The sequence below is a fragment of the Egretta garzetta genome, unplaced genomic scaffold (genome assembly GCF_000687185.1).
Source record: "Egretta garzetta isolate BGI_Z169 unplaced genomic scaffold, ASM68718v1 scaffold374, whole genome shotgun sequence".
NCBI classification, from domain to species: Eukaryota; Metazoa; Chordata; class Aves; order Pelecaniformes; family Ardeidae; genus Egretta; species Egretta garzetta.
In genome coordinates, this window is record NW_009259419.1 from 1771598 (window position 1) to 1783642 (window position 12045).

Sequence of the window (12045 nt, forward strand, 5' to 3'; positions counted from 1 at the left end):
GTCAAATACAGTGTCACCAACGGTAGGTGTGTGGGGTGGGGGCCTTTGGAGGGATGCGGTTGCTTGGGCCCTGTTTAGTGTGCAGGAATGGGGGTTGGCTTTGCATTGGTAAGGCAACCCTGGGCCTCCTTCACCTGCTGCTTCTGATCTGAATTTGCTGGACACTAATGCCTGGCGTGGTTGTGGTGGTGTCTGTTCCTGCTTCCAGAATCTTTCTACCTTTGACTGGATGGCTACAGTATTCACTGTAATTTTAGGCCTTTATTGTGACTTTGAAGTGTGGACTGATCTTAGGGTTGTTTCTAAATGGGAGCAGTGCAATGAGCTGAGCTTTAAATGTCAGATAATTAACACAGAGAAAGTTGCTTTTACAGGGAAGGACCATTGATGAACTTGAGAGAGACTCCTTACTGCCATTTGATGTAGGACTAACAGTGCATGCACTTGATCTCTCAGGTCACCATATTTATGAACAAACCCCTTCTACTTGTTTCTTAAAGCCCTTGATTTTATGGGATTTAGAGAAGGATTCAGAATATGTCATGCTGAGGGAACGTCATGTCACTCCTAACACACGTAAACACAGATACAATGATTGTCAGCTTTCTGTGTTATGTTTCACAAAGTGGGTGTTCATTATCTTACATACTTGGGACTCAGCTGCTGTAATGTGAGTACCTTGAAATCTTCCTGCTCTTAGCCCACTGTTCAGCATGGGATGAAGGCACAGAGATCTAGTGATGTATGCAAGGCTGTGCAGGAAGCTTGTAGATGAGCAAGGAATTATACCTGAATCTGCTATGTCCTAAGCTAGTGCCTGTATCACTCCTCTGTATAAAAATACAAGCACCAACTGGTGAATAAAGCCTATGTGATTATCTGTTGACTGTGACTTAACAGATCTGATATGTCTTGTATAATTATATGGAAAAGTGTGTGTACGGATTTTAGTTTTACCCTTTAATGAATTTTGACAATCTAGTTATGTTTTAAATAATACTTGGACAATAGTTTCTTTAAGCATGCAATGAGTATTTTGTATCAAACAGTACTTGCTATTTATAAGCAGTTGCTGTCTTTACTATTTACAAGGTATTGAGGGTGGCAATATCTCTGAAAATCTGTATCCTAAATTATTGCCATGTTTGGATTCTGATGTCTTAATATTCTTTTTTTCCATAGAAAGTAACTGCAGAGTTCTCTCACAGTACAGGGCAGGCCTTTATGTAGTTTAGTAATGGTACATGTGATTCTTGCAAGTTGTCTTAGTCATCTCTTGCCACACTTCTGAAAAATAAATCTAAAGCCTGCAACTTCACTGAAAATAGTGAACTGAATAACTTTTTCAAATTATAAAAATCGCTTTGAGCTGAGTAATTTTTGTTTTGGACGCTAAAAGCTGCTGGTGTGATACACAGTAACTGAGAAAATTTTAGTTTGTCAGATTGTTAACTTGTGAGCTTTGATGTATACCTGTTACAGTGTTAGATGCTTTTTTTTTTCTCTGAGTAGCATAAAACGTGCATTGTTAGAATTAATTTCAATGACCTTTTAATAGTGTTAACAGTTTAAAATACACTGTATATTCTATATGTATAACACACTAACTTCAGTAAAGTGAACCTAGAGAAAGAGCTGAAATAGACTGAAACACACTTAAGGAAAATGCTTTGCATGAGGATGGGGAAGATGGTCTGTCTAAACTTTTAATACTTGCTGCTTTGGAATTTATTTTGAAACTATTGAATTGGAAGTCGTTGTTTTGTCTGTGTACAAAGTTGACATAAGAACGGGCTGACAGTCTCTCAACTGATTATTTGAGCTTTTCAGAATCAAAAGTTGTGTCTTGTGGCTATGATAAAAAGGAGAATGCCATCATTACCTAAACTGACAGTATGTAATTCTGCCTTAAACTGGGCAAACTATCAAACTCTGCATGCCTTCCTGTTCTTGGGGGCAAGAGGGGGAGAGGGACTTTATCTGTTGAAGACCAACCTGTTTGTGATCCTCTGCATAATGCAGATGCTAATAACTTCAGTTTTAACTGTTAGGTCATAATTATCTAAGTATCCCTTTAAAAATTTCCCTAATTACTTCAAGACTATAATTTTCATTTTGGCTAAGTCATCTTAGAATATTAGAGTATGAGTTGAATTCAGTGAAGCTGTGCTGTGTGTATATTTCGGGTATGTGTGATTTTGTCTTTTTTACCTTTTTTTAAGGTCTGCTTCTTTTCTTGCTAAGAAAATACTATATTTTTACCAAAATGAGTGAAAGAACCACCAGGACTTTATTTTAAGTAACTGTGTCTGTTAGATACTGGGATAATTCTTGCATCGGTAATCCATTGCAGATCAGTACACACAAAGTAAGAGTCACACTTAAGCCATGCATGACACTTAAGAATAAATATGTAATACTGAGTCAAAAATACCACTTTAAAGGATATTTCTTGAAATCAATGATGCTAAGCTTTCTTCTTTTAGCTTCCCCTAAAGCCTAAATACATTGCTACATCTAGTTTGTTTTTAGGTAGACTGCTAATGTATGTGTTCTTTTTAGGATATTTAACTTATATAGAGAAAAAAACGTTTCCGGGGTTGTTTCTTTAACCTTGATGCTTCTTCCAAGAAATTTGGTTGAAAAGTTATGTCTAGTGTCCGGACCAGTGGTGTGGAGAATGGAGTACTAATAGACAATGATAGTAATTTGGTAGAGAGGCAAGAGAGAGTTTTGGACAGCATTTTAAGCTGTCTTTAGAGACTTTTTGAAGTAAAAAGGTAGTTTCTCCCAACTTTGTTCTTCAAGTCTTTAAAAAGAAAGCTGAGTTTTTACTGTTTCATGTTACCACTAAACTTTACGATATTACCATGAAATATGTTGCCGTGTTTCCATGTTTTCCATGTCATAGAAAGCACATAAGTTGTGGGCCAGTGTATTGCTGGTTTTATAATGAAACTTATGCAGTGCTCTCTGTGTTATAAGGCAATGCAGGCTTCCAGAAAACTGCTGCTTTCTGATTTGGATCCACTGAAAAAAGAAATGAACCTGTAGTTTAGTAAGGAGAAATTAAACTGTGATGGAATGAGATGTGGTTGCTTTACTTATGTAAGTATATAATTACTCTCAACTGTACTGAGTGTCCTTTCAGTCCTCCTTAACTTTGTCTTTAAGGTTAGATGTGTACAGTGATCTCTTGTTAAACAAACAGGTAAATTTTCATGAACTCAACTGATCTAGTGACAGCTGAAAATGATGTTCTAGCAGTATAGTATCCCCTTGGCAGTATTCTCCTATCTCCTTGCTCTCTTTGGCAGTGCTCAACCTCTGGTTGAGCTAGTTTGGCTTGCTAAACCAGCATCAAAACACTTGCTGTTTTTCTGGGCAGATTTTCTCTTGATTTGGTGAGTTGAACTGTCTCATCTTGGGGACAGATATTAGAAGGCACAGTGAAAGCAAAGAAAGGGTTGGGGAGAGGGGGGAAGGGACAGAGCTACCCCCTTGAGTGGCCTGGGCTGTCAGATTGGATCCACTGCTTATGAGGTCTCACCTGAATAGAGCTTCAGCCTTAAGTCAGATTCAGAATGATCTGTTCTTGGGAGATTGTTGACTTAATTTTGATGAAGTGAGTTATAGGTGTTACAGGAAGCCTTTTCTATTATTTTAGGGGTTTGCTTCTTCATGGAGTAGAGTTATAAGGTAAAAAGTCAAAAGTTACTGCTCAACTATGATTCATTGATGCTTTGGGTGGCTTGCCTTTTCTTGAAGCCCCAAATCAGGACCAATGGCTGTTACTTGATTCTTACTTATGAGACAGTCTTGGGGTACTTCAATATGGTTTGTGGCTAGCTTTGCAAAATTATTTGTTAGTTGATTCATTAGTCTTGAAAAGGAGAGCACTATCTCATCTTCCTTGCCTTAGGAATGACTGCCAAAATAAGGCTTTCTAGATTGTTGCTGACCTTAACTATCAAATTTATTTCCCTTTCTACTAGGAAGCTAGTGCGTTTTCCTTTAAAAATCATGTGTATCATAGTTAATGCATTATTCTCTGTATTTTGTAAACGTTTCTGGGCAAGTTATTCTGCAACTGTCACTGCAATACAGTCATATACAGGTACATATTAGCAATAGTGTCACAAGGTACACAGCCTTAGTTTTTACGTAACATATTGGGAAGTTACGGAATTTGAATGTATAGGTTAGCTTATTATATTATGTTAAGCTTTTTGCATTGTATTTAAATTCTGACTACCTACTCTCTTTGTTAATGTGTGGTTTCATCTTTTTGGAACCTCTTTCTCATGAAAAGAAGCTTTGTCTTCAGTTCTACTTTTTCCTGCAGCTACCTACATCAGCAGTCTGTCAATAACTACAGAATATTATAGTATGTTGTAATGGTATTGGAGTAGAAACATATGTAGGTGGTAAGCTCAGGTTGGAAAAGGCATGGAGGGCAGAAACTGTTGCATGTCTTTTTAACCTTGCAGGGAGCAAGTTGCTTAGAAATAATTTGTGTTAAGATGAAAGTAATGTTGTATCTCAACTTCTTTTATTAAGAGTTAGCATACTGGCAGTTCCTGGTTATCAGTAAAGATACTGATGATGTGTAGGATTCCTTCCTTTGCAGTTATCTAAATTACCTTTTTTTAAGTCTGTCTCGATACTGGAGTTTTTGTTGTCCAGTTGAGAAGTGTTATCCTTGGTACGGTGGCTTTCGTTGTATAGACTGTTCATGTAGGATCTTGTCTCAATGACAGAATGATAATGGGTGTCATTTGTCACCGTCCTTAATATATTGTTCTGGCAAGAGCAGTGAGAGAGAATTCTGGACTGGAAGCTGCAATCTGCGGAGAAAACCAGCAAATTTTCTCAAGATGTGGCGGGAAGGTGAGTTTATATTACTGTATATTTAGAGATCACTAAGCTGTGTCAGGCCTTAAAAAAGTTGTATGTTTTAATAGTATATATGAGCTATAAAAATGCTGATATTTGTAAAGATGTTTGAAGATACACTTCCTCTGAAGGTGTGAAGTATACTTACATCTTTGTGACCAGTTCTTGCAGTAACAATTCCACGGTCCTCCTAAATAACTTGTTTTGGTGCTTAGTTCTTCCTTTCCCTCCCTCCCCCCCCCAGTATCTAGCTATACTTCTTGTTCAAGGAAAAAAAGAGAACCCAGGCTGAGTGCTGTTATTTACTATGGACATAGAGAACAGTTGACTATTGCCTTTGGCTTCTACATATTTAAAACTTGTTAGTTTGTCCTCTCATTTTTCCTAAGGTAAATAAATCTAGTTCTTTTAACCTGTCTTCTCAGATCTTGAGTTCCAAATGTTCGATTGTTCTTCTCTACATTGGCTTCTATTGGCTTGCGTTTGTGGTACCTAAACTAGATACAGTGCTTCTGCTGTGACTTCAGTGCAGAGTAAGGGAGAATTTACTGCCTGCTGTGTCTGTCTTCTAATACTCTAACATATTGAATAATGTTGATGTTTTTGAATCCTGATCATAGTGTTGACCCGCTTGGATTGATTCTTCTCGTATTGCTCCTTTCTCTCCATTTTTACCCATGCTTTGATGGACACTGTATTTTTATGCATGCTGTGCTGCATCCTACAAAAAATCCTTCCAATCTTGATGTCATTCACAAATTTGATGTGTACTCTGATCCATTAACAAAAGTATCTCATAGAACTTAAAAACCACGTGCTGCATTTGCTGCTGACCTTTTTCTCTAGCTATTTTTTCAGAAGACAATTAGATTAGCTTGGTGCTTGCTTTTGGCAAGTTTACCTTGTGTGCTTTTTTTCCCCCTTTGTCTAGGTGCTTACAGTCAGTTTTGTTTCAGTGGTTTTGATACCAAAGAAAGGTTTACTACTATGATTGTTGAATTCTACTACAGAGTGTTCTGCATTTAAATATTTATGTATACCAGAATCAAACATCGCTCTTATTATCAAAGAGATGACAGGCAAAGGTGGCTAATAGAAGTACCACAGTAAACACAGCAGAAATTTGTCAAAGGTATCTGGTGCTGGGGGAATTTTCATCGTCCACATTTTTCAGGTGTGGTGTCTCTCTTCAAAAGGGTGTTGTAGTTGTTTTGTTTCGTTTTTTCCCAAGAAATCCCTTAATTTCTTACTGAGTTTTTTCTTCTCTATATTGTAGAGAACAGTTGTTATGTTGGGACTGGCTTTGCCTGTCCTGTGGAGGTATTGTGGCTAGATCAGTAGTACTTTACCTGTTGATCTGTGCCTGTGAAGGTATTTGAAAGTCTCTTGGAAGTTTATCCATTCATTAAACAGATGAAACATACTTACCAGCTTGAGTTATGATGCGTATAGATATTTTCTTGATTCTAGCTGGGCTGTACTAAAGACTGCCAAGACACGTTACAAAACGTTCCTGTAGAGTTTTCTGAAGGGTGGGGTTTTTTGGTAACCCCTTTCTTTCAGTGACACTTCTGAAGGAAACAGTGAAGAGCTAATGTAGGTTACAGGAGTATAGGTAGATTTAAGTGTTTAACTCTGTCGCAAGGCTTATATAGAACAACTAGGACTGGCTGGAGTAAGAGGAAGTCTAAACAAAGGTTGTTTTAAAACGATACTGTTGCAGTGTTAAATGTTTCTTGCTGTGGAAGAGAACAAAATATCTGCACTTGATGGAGCTTGCAAGATGATTATTATCTGGGGCTGCTTCCGAGTTGTAGGTAGTGGCATTAGTCTGTAGTGCTTTTACCTCTCCTAGTCTGTGCTTCAAGCCTGTATCACAACTGTTTGCCTTCAGTCAGCTATTGCAGTGTATTGTCTGAAGGATTGCTGGCCAAAACCTCAAATTGGTATGCAGTATTTTATAGGCAGTGAATTTTTTTTTTGTGTGTGTGATTGGTTGAGATTTTTTTGCCACTGCAGGTATATCTTGGTTTTTGATTTGGATTTAAATGTATTTGTAGTAATATTGCACTTACATGAATTCAGTTGGGGGAATTTAAATTAGCATAAACCCATTAATTGTGGCACTTAATCATTGCAGACTGACAAAATTTCAGTTGTAATGCCTCACAGATGCAAATTATGGTCATTTGTAACAAACACTTCTGTGTCTGTAGTGAGTTTTGTGGGCCAGCTTTGTCAGAATATTTACAAAAGGGTTGTGCTTTGTGCTTAAATTACAAGGAGTTTGCATTATGCTTTGACATCTGACAGTCTGCAAAACAGTTAACTGGCGAACTGTTAATAGTTAAAATGTACATTGAAGATGTTTGAATCTATTTAAATGTTGCCTAGACCTATCTCTGAGAGGACTGCAACCCATAATTGTCTTGTTTGGCATTCTAGAATCAAATCTAATGCTGGTGGTTTGAAGTATTATTGTAGTTCTCCAGCTAAAGAGAACCATCTGAAATACCTTTTTTTTTTGAAGGACTTGTAGCCAAAGGCCACTCGCTGTCCACTTGTCCTGACTATGGGTTGACGTACTTTGACAAATTACTATTTGAAAACAGTGCCGTTTAGTTCCAATAGTGCCTAATAATGCCATTGTCCTCTTAGAAAGCTTAAGGAAATGAAACTGTAACATTAAATGCGCCGTCCTGTAGGGTAAAGTAGTAATATTTTATTGTGTCCTTCTCATAAATCGAGTATTTTTCCTCCCTTACCTCACCCCACTTGTAAGTCCAAGTGTGTATGCAGTCCATCTTCTAGCATCTACGTACCTCCCGTTTGTTGTCCCCTGCAACGTATAATAAAGCAGCTGCTTTTGCTTGTTCTAGCTTCTGTTTAGCAGACTGTTGGTAGTCTAGATGTAGCCCTGTAGCGTTTGTGGGAAGGACCACCAGCCGCTACAATTGAAATCTTTCCAGTTGCAGTGTCATAACTTGTGTTGGGATTTTTTTCTTGCATTATTCAGTAAAGCTGTTCATAATGGAATGATACTTTCTGCAAATTGATTTCAGTTTTGGTTTACCAATTATAATCAGTCTTTAATTTCATGAGTTAATCATAAGGTTCTTGTGTAGCTGTAATGATCAAAGAAATAATTTTTTTTTTTTTTCTTTCAATTTTTAATTCTGGAAAGGTGGCTGTGCTGAGTAGTTCTTGGTTTAATAATGCCTAATTTTTGCACGCCTAGAGAATGTGAAGTGCTATGCTAGCCTAAATGCTAGTCCAAGCAAGAACTTTAACTTAAAAGTGCCCTGGAGTAGGGAGAAAATATTTCATGTTACCAATAAACTTCATTATCCCCTCTCTCTTAGGAATAAAAAAAGTAATGCTTACTATCTTACAGTAAGTTTACATACATTTTGTTAGGAAAGTGATGCCACATAAAACTTTGAGAGGACTCTGGTTTGTGGGTTTAATGCTCCCTTTCAACTAAAGGAAGAGGGAGCAGTGACAACAGGAGACTGAATGGATGCCACTATACATTGAAACTATCTGTTAAAAATCCACAAGTCTGGTGAAATAAACTATTGGAATGATGCCTTAAGGACACTTTAGCCTGCACAGTCACAAGGATAACTCAGTAAATCTGAGTAATATAAATAAAAAACTCTTCTCTTCCTGACTTACAAATGTAACCATAACAAGTATGTAATCGTACAAGTCATAGTCTCCTTGTATTTTAACTGTGACAATTTATTTCTAAGTTCTTGTAACTAAGACTTTTATAGAAGTTGTGCAAGTTTTCTTTAGATTTGAGGTGGGTATTGGAGCGTGACCCTGATACAAGTTTGAAGCTATCATTGAAATGAGATTTTGGCAGAAATTGTTGTAAAGGTGGTTTTTGGTTTGGGGGTTTTCTTTCCTTTGTTGCTGTTGTCTTGATTTTTCTGGTTTCCGTTAGTTACTGTCCTCAATATTATAGAAAAACAGTTATGCAATTTTTTTTTAAAATCGTGTTCATAAGAGTTGAATTATAGTTTAGATGTTTGGATATGCATAATTTAATGGTATGAGTGGCAAATACTTGCTCTAAAAATCAATATTAATACTGTATTGTGAAGCCATAGATAGAGGCTTAGTCTGCATTTTCAACTTTTCACCTTTCTTTCCTACTAGGATCTATATAGCAAACAGTTGGATTCATTTTTCAGACTTTCTTTTTCAATGAAATTATTTTTAGACATTGGGGTTTTTGGGTTTGTTTTGTTGTTTGTGGGTTTTTTGAGCCTTTTTGATAGGAGAGTGGTCAGAGACCTTCAATAGCTACCTGTTTGTACTTAGGGTGTCAGGAGGGTCTATCTTTAAAAAATTATTTGTGAGGGTGGGAATAGTTGCATGGTTAGGCAATACCACTTCTGAAGTTTGATACCATGGATACTGCAGAATGCAGTATTTCTTACCTGGATTATAGGTATAGCCCATCTTGCATGTGTCAGTATGTGTCAGTTCAAATTACTACTCTATTGTTTATAAATAACCAAAGTAATTTGGTTTTCTGGTTTTGGTTTATGTGTGGTGTTTTTGTTCCCCCCCAACTGTGCCTGTTCAATGTGATATATTGATCCAGGAGGAGGATTGGTTTCTTTCCCAAAGACAACTTTGGGTGGTTTATTGATACAGAGTGGTGCTTGTAAAAGAAAGATGCTTGGGTTGACTAGGGAATTATTGCTGGTTAATAGCATTAGCTATATACCTCAACAGATGCCTTCTAGCAAAACCTTGCTGTTACTTCAAAATGTGATCATAGGCTCCATCCCCTGTAAAGGAAACTGTCCAGTTACGTTCACATCTGTTTAACACGCGGGGATGGCCTGCTTCTCTCGCCTTCAGCAGTGCAACTGTGGTCCCTCATACAGAATAACGTCTGTCTCTGTGTCACGTACAGTTAGCAGACACCTGTGAAGTTTTAAGATGCTGTTCTAGGTGACGTTTCTGGCCTTCTAACAGTGTTGGCAGAATAAACTCTGTGCTAATGAAATGACTGTTCAAGTGTGGCTCTGTGTTTTAGCCAAAATGCAGCCTCTATGTCTGTGTAAATGCTTGAGACTGAACTGGGATGGCTAAGTGTGAGCACACATTAGCACTTTTGGACTGGAGAGATGGGACAAACAGCTGTTGTGAACAACTCAGATGCCCAGATGAAGCTGCCTTTAGCAATGCTCAATATGATTCGTACTTTTCCTCATTGTCAGCGTAACAAAGTTCTCGTTCTCAGTAAAGTTACTGCAGCAGTCTAGAGGCAGCTGGCTTAGTGTTGCAGTGTAGCAGCGTGCGTGTTCCTTCTGAGTGACGGTTAACCCCTTTTGTAAAAAAGTATGGGGCTGGCATTGATCTGGTTGATCTATGTGTATTGTTTTGTTAGTCCTGAATTGATAGAGGCTTTGCTTGTACAGAGCACCAGACAAGGGGGAATGCTAGTAAGATCAGTGCTCAGAGAAGTCCAGTCTTAGGATGCTAGAAAATGCTTTTGGTGTGCTTTCTCTTCAGTCTTTTGGGAACCCTTTCTTCATTTGTATCGCGTCTGATTAGTAGGTATCTTGCAGTTGTGGCGCTTCCAGTACAAGTTGATATCAAGGAGAATTTGGATTTGGACAGTGTTGATAACAGTGCTGGTAAAAGGTGTGATTGTTTTTGACAGCAGAAATCCCTAGTGTGCCCAGATCAATGGGAGGGATGATTTAATAGCTGGCCTGTGTGCTGTCAGTAGCCTAACTGTGTTTGGTTCTGTGCCCTCCTATAGGCTTCTGTTAGGACCTTTAGCAAAACACTTCAGATGTAGGCAGTTACTCAGTGGCCAGCATTGCTGCCTGCAGGAGGATCAGCAGGTGACAACAGGTAGGCTGATCGCTCCCTCATATTCTTGAGGGAAGCCTGAGTAAAGAGACAGTGTTGTATGACCACTTGGTATATTAAATGCTTTTATCCTTTTAATGGTAATTTTTAAAGAAAGTGATTAATAGCAGGCAAAAGGGTTGTTCCCTCTCACCCCCCACCCCGCCCCCAATATCTGTACCAATGAAACTGTCAGATCTTACTATTACATAAAGTATCTTAATACTTTGCGTGCTTTAAAAAAAGGCTGTTGGGAAAGCTATTGCTGAAATTGGGAACATGCTGCCTTTTTCTCTAAAACTTCTGAAGCAGGATTCTGGTTTGCAGACTAGGTGATACCGTAGACCTTGTACATATGGGAATGTGGGAAATCTGAGTTCAGTGCAGTGTTATCTGTGTTAGGGCTGTAGTCCTTGATCCTTGTTTTCTAGTAGCCTGTGCTCCTATTCTTGTTCTGTAACACTTTTGGCCTAGCTGGGTTGAGCTGTTATGATGTCTTCCAGAGTCCCAGAAGGAAGATGCATTGCAAATTAACAACTTCAGGACAAGAGTTAAGGCAAACATATTATTTCATCTGTACATATTATTTCATCTGTCTGTTACTAAATAGGACCACAAAAAGCATAAACCAACGGGTGTTATTCTGGTTTTGGAGAACAGGTTATACATTTGGTCAATAATTTATTCACACAACTTCTGTAGTACTGTTCTGGAGCTCTTGGAATAACAGCCAGTTACATCTTATTTTTAGTACAAAAGTAATTAGGGCTTTGTTCTAGTAATATTTTGTTAATATGCTGCAATGTTACGGAGTTACGGGCTTAATAAAAATAGTGTATTAAAAATGTGTGGCATTCCCGTAGGGCTTGCCAGAACAGACAGTAGCCAGAAAAGACATAATTCTGACTTGCTGGACAGACATTGCTGTGCTGTATTTGACTCTTATTGAGTTTTGTAATGAAAAAAAAAATTAACAATTAACTGCTACAGTTAAATAAGTTTCTATAGCAACAGGGCAGTGCAGGGTACAATTATTCATCCTGCTTTTCTGTAACAGATAATTTTTTCTTACAAGCAGTGAATTTACACTGTTGGACAAAAATGTTGTTTTGTTATGGCAACAGATAATCCTGAGCTCTCTTGCCGCTGCTTTTTTTTTTTTTATTCCCTCCTAAAGAAATAACTTTTCCTCTTATGTGCTGAAAAGGGGATGGGAGAAACTTTCAAAGATAAATACCGGGGTGGTAGACTGGTAGAAACTCAACC

The 12045-nt window shown here is 37.9% G+C and overlaps 1 protein-coding gene across 13 annotated transcripts in view; it reads left to right on the forward strand.

Annotated features, from left to right (window-relative positions):
- WDR20 (WD repeat domain 20) overlaps positions 1–12045 on the forward strand; it is a 48258-nt gene that overhangs the window by 464 nt on the left and 35749 nt on the right. The window contains exons 2-3 of one of the 13 annotated variants that reach the window (XR_004841721.1): positions 2986–3108; positions 4761–4877. The exons of 10 other annotated variants lie outside the window; for them this stretch is intronic. The gene's annotated coding sequence lies outside the window, so the exon portion shown is untranslated. Of the gene's footprint in view, positions 1–2985; positions 3109–4760; positions 4891–12045 lie in introns of those variants that run through there. 2 more of the 13 variants (XR_004841720.1, XM_035892406.1) reach the window with 2 other exon arrangements.